This window comes from Cervus elaphus, unplaced genomic scaffold, assembly GCF_910594005.1.
Source record: "Cervus elaphus unplaced genomic scaffold, mCerEla1.1, whole genome shotgun sequence".
NCBI lineage: Eukaryota > Metazoa > Chordata > Mammalia > Artiodactyla > Cervidae > Cervus > Cervus elaphus.
In genome coordinates, this window is record NW_025316686.1 from 1799386 (window position 1) to 1803911 (window position 4526).

Below are 4526 nucleotides of genomic sequence, written 5' to 3' on the forward strand. Positions count from 1 at the left end.
TGGGCCAAAGAGGTCTTGGGCATCCAGCCCCTTGCTGGTCCCTTCCCTCTGACGAGGCCCTCTGAGCTCCAGCCCCTTGCAGTGTGGAGACAGCCCCTGCCAGCAACCTCCTCTCCAAGGAGGCCTCAAGCGAGGCCTAGGCCCAGGGGAAAGGCACCAGCGGGGATGAGCCTGGGGAGGCGCCCGGGCATGTCTGGACCCAGTCCCCGCAGCCTGCCCCTTGCTGGGGCAGTACCCCCGGAGGCCAGGAAGGTCTGGGCAAGGCTGGCCAGGGGCAGGGGCCCTGCTGGGTCCTGCCCCTGGCCTGTGGGGCCTCTGAGCACAACCGGCCCTCTCCCGCTGGAAGACCTCCCCGGCTGCCTCCAAAGGCCGCTTTTCAAGCACTCTCGCCGGCTGTTCCCGCCAGCCGCGCACAACGCTCCCAAGCCCGGGAGAAAAGCGCTTCGGGGTGGTGCTCTCTCCCGGCCCTTGCCCCTGAGCCTGGGGGCCAGGCAGGGGGTCCACACTCCCAGGCCAAGGCAGAACCACATGCACACGTCTGTTCCTGCCCCCTGCACCGGCAGAGAGCTCGGGGGAGCCAGAGTCTGTCAGGCAGCTGCTGGGCTGGCCGCCTGTGTGGGAAGGGGCAGAGCCGACCTAGGGGCACACTGGGCCTCTTGCTCTCCCTGCTGCCCTGAGGCTGCTGGGCCAAAGAGGTCTTGGGCATCCAGCCCCTTGCTGGTCCCTTCCCTCTGACGAGGCCCTCTGAGCTCCAGCCCCTTGCAGTGTGGAGACAGCCCCTGCCAGCAACCTCCTCTCCAAGGAGGCCTCAAGCGAGGCCTAGGCCCAGGGGAAAGGCACCAGCGGGGATGAGCCTGGGGAGGCGCCCGGGCATGTCTGGATCCAGTCCCCGCAGCCTGCCCCTTGCTGGGGCAGTACCCCCAGAAGCCAGGAAGGTCTGGGCAAGGCTGGCCAGGGGCAGGGGCCCTGCTGGGTCCTGCCCCTGGCCTGTGGGGCCTCTGAGCACAACCGGCCCTCTCCCGCTGGAAGACCTCCCCGGCTGCCTCCAAAGGCCGCTTTGCAAGCACTCTCGCCGGCTGTTCCCGCCAGCCGCGCACAACGCTCCCAAGCCCGGGAGAAAAGCGCTTCGGGGTGGTGCTCTCTCCCGGCCCTTGCCCCTGAGCCTGGGGGCCAGGCAGGGGGTCCACACTCCCAGGCCAAGGCAGAACCACATGCACACGTCTGTTCCTGCCCCCTGCACCGGCAGAGAGCTCGGGGGAGCCAGAGTCTGTCAGGCAGCTGCTGGGCTGGCCGCCTGTGTGGGAAGGGGCAGAGCCGACCTAGGGGCACACTGGGCCTCTTGCTCTCCCTGCTGCCCTGAGGCTGCTGGGCCAAAGAGGTCTTGGGCATCCAGCCCCTTGCTGGTCCCTTCCCTCTGACGAGGCCCTCTGAGCTCCAGCCCCTTGCAGTGTGGAGACAGCCCCTGCCAGCAACCTCCTCTCCAAGGAGGCCTCAAGCAAGGCCTAGGCCCAGGGGAAAGGCACCAGCGGGGATGAGCCTGGGGAGGCGCCCGGGCATGTCTGGATCCAGTCCCCGCAGCCTGCCCCTTGCTGGGGCAGTACCCCCAGAAGCCAGGAAGGTCTGGGCAAGGCTGGCCAGGGGCAGGGGCCCTGCTGGGTCCTGCCCCTGGCCTCTGGGGCCTCTGAGCACAACCGGCCCTCTCCCGCTGGAAGACCTCCCCGGCTGCCTCCAAAGGCCGCTTTGCAAGCACTCTCGCCGGCTGTTCCCGCCAGCCGCGCACAACGCTCCCAAGCCCGGGAGAAAAGCGCTTCGGGGTGGTGCTCTCTCCCGGCCCTTGCCCCTGAGCCTGGGGGCCAGGCAGGGGGTCCACACTCCCAGGCCAAGGCAGAACCACATGCACACGTCTGTTCCTGCCCCCTGCACCGGCAGAGAGCTCGGGGGAGCCAGAGTCTGTCAGGCAGCTGCTGGGCTGGCCGCCTGTGTGGGAAGGGGCAGAGCCGACCTAGGGGCACACTGGGCCTCTTGCTCTCCCTGCTGCCCTGAGGCTGCTGGGCCAAAGAGGTCTTGGGCATCCAGCCCCTTGCTGGTCCCTTCCCTCTGACGAGGCCCTCTGAGCTCCAGCCCCTTGCAGTGTGGAGACAGCCCCTGCCAGCAACCTCCTCTCCAAGGAGGCCTCAAGCGAGGCCTAGGCCCAGGGGAAAGGCACCAGCGGGGATGAGCCTGGGGAGGCGCCCGGGCATGTCTGGACCCAGTCCCCGCAGCCTGCCCCTTGCTGGGGCAGTACCCCCGGAGGCCAGGAAGGTCTGGGCAAGGCTGGCCAGGGGCAGGGGCCCTGCTGGGTCCTGCCCCTGGCCTGTGGGGCCTCTGAGCACAACCGGCCCTCTCCCGCTGGAAGACCTCCCCGGCTGCCTCCAAAGGCCGCTTTGCAAGCACTCTCGCCGGCTGTTCCCGCCAGCCGCGCACAACGCTCCCAAGCCCGGGAGAAAAGCGCTTCGGGGTGGTGCTCTCTCCCGGCCCTTGCCCCTGAGCCTGGGGGCCAGGCAGGGGGTCCACACTCCCAGGCCAAGGCAGAACCACATGCACACGTCTGTTCCTGCCCCCTGCACCGGCAGAGAGCTCGGGGGAGCCAGAGTCTGTCAGGCAGCTGCTGGGCTGGCCGCCTGTGTGGGAAGGGGCAGAGCCGACCTAGGGGCACACTGGGCCTCTTGCTCTCCCTCCAGCCCTGAGGCTGCTGGGCCAAAGAGGTCTTGGGCATCCAGCCCCTTGCTGGTCCCTTCCCTCTGACGAGGCCCTCTGAGCTCCAGCCCCTTGCAGTGTGGAGACAGCCCCTGCCAGCAACCTCCTCTCCAAGGAGGCCTCAAGCGAGGCCTAGGCCCAGGGGAAAGGCACCAGCGGGGATGAGCCTGGGGAGGCGCCCGGGCATGTCTGGACCCAGTCCCCGCAGCCTGCCCCTTGCTGGGGCAGTACCCCCGGAGGCCAGGAAGGTCTGGGCAAGGCTGGCCAGGGGCAGGGGCCCTGCTGGGTCCTGCCCCTGGCCTGTGGGGCCTCTGAGCACAACCGGCCCTCTCCCGCTGGAAGCCCTCCCCGGCTGCCTCCAAAGGCCGCTTTGCAAGCACTCTCGCCGGCTGTTCCCGCCAGCCGCGCACAACGCTCCCAAGCCCGGGAGAAAAGCGCTTCGGGGTGGTGCTCTCTCCCGGCCCTTGCCCCTGAGCCTGGGGGCCAGGCAGGGGGTCCACACTCCCAGGCCAAGGCAGAACCACATGCACACGTCTGTTCCTGCCCCCTGCACCGGCAGAGAGCTCGGGGGAGCCAGAGTCTGTCAGGCAGCTGCTGGGCTGGCCGCCTGTGTGGGAAGGGGCAGAGCCGACCTAGGGGCACACTGGGCCTCTTGCTCTCCCTGCTGCCCTGAGGCTGCTGGGCCAAAGAGGTCTTGGGCATCCAGCCCCTTGCTGGTCCCTTCCCTCTGACGAGGCCCTCTGAGCTCCAGCCCCTTGCAGTGTGGAGACAGCCCCTGCCAGCAACCTCCTCTCCAAGGAGGCCTCAAGCGAGGCCTAGGCCCAGGGGAAAGGCACCAGCGGGGATGAGCCTGGGGAGGCGCCCGGGCATGTCTGGATCCAGTCCCCGCAGCCTGCCCCTTGCTGGGGCAGTACCCCCAGAAGCCAGGAAGGTCTGGGCAAGGCTGGCCAGGGGCAGGGGCCCTGCTGGGTCCTGCCCCTGGCCTCTGGGGCCTCTGAGCACAACCGGCCCTCTCCCGCTGGAAGACCTCCCCGGCTGCCTCCAAAGGCCGCTTTGCAAGCACTCTCGCCGGCTGTTCCCGCCAGCCGCGCACAACGCTCCCAAGCCCGGGAGAAAAGCGCTTCGGGGTGGTGCTCTCTCCCGGCCCTTGCCCCTGAGCCTGGGGGCCAGGCAGGGGGTCCACACTCCCAGGCCAAGGCAGAACCACATGCACACGTCTGTTCCTGCCCCCTGCACCGGCAGAGAGCTCGGGGGAGCCAGAGTCTGTCAGGCAGCTGCTGGGCTGGCCGCCTGTGTGGGAAGGGGCAGAGCCGACCTAGGGGCACACTGGGCCTCTTGCTCTCCCTGCTGCCCTGAGGCTGCTGGGCCAAAGAGGTCTTGGGCATCCAGCCCCTTGCTGGTCCCTTCCCTCTGACGAGGCCCTCTGAGCTCCAGCCCCTTGCAGTGTGGAGACAGCCCCTGCCAGCAACCTCCTCTCCAAGGAGGCCTCAAGCGAGGCCTAGGCCCAGGGGAAAGGCACCAGCGGGGATGAGCCTGGGGAGGCGCCCGGGCATGTCTGGACCCAGTCCCCGCAGCCTGCCCCTTGCTGGGGCAGTACCCCCGGAGGCCAGGAAGGTCTGGGCAAGGCTGGCCAGGGGCAGGGGCCCTGCTGGGTCCTGCCCCTGGCCTGTGGGGCCTCTGAGCACAACCGGCCCTCTCCCGCTGGAAGACCTCCCCGGCTGCCTCCAAAGGCCGCTTTTCAAGCACTCTCGCCGGCTGTTCCCGCCAGCCGCGCACAACGCTCCCAAGCC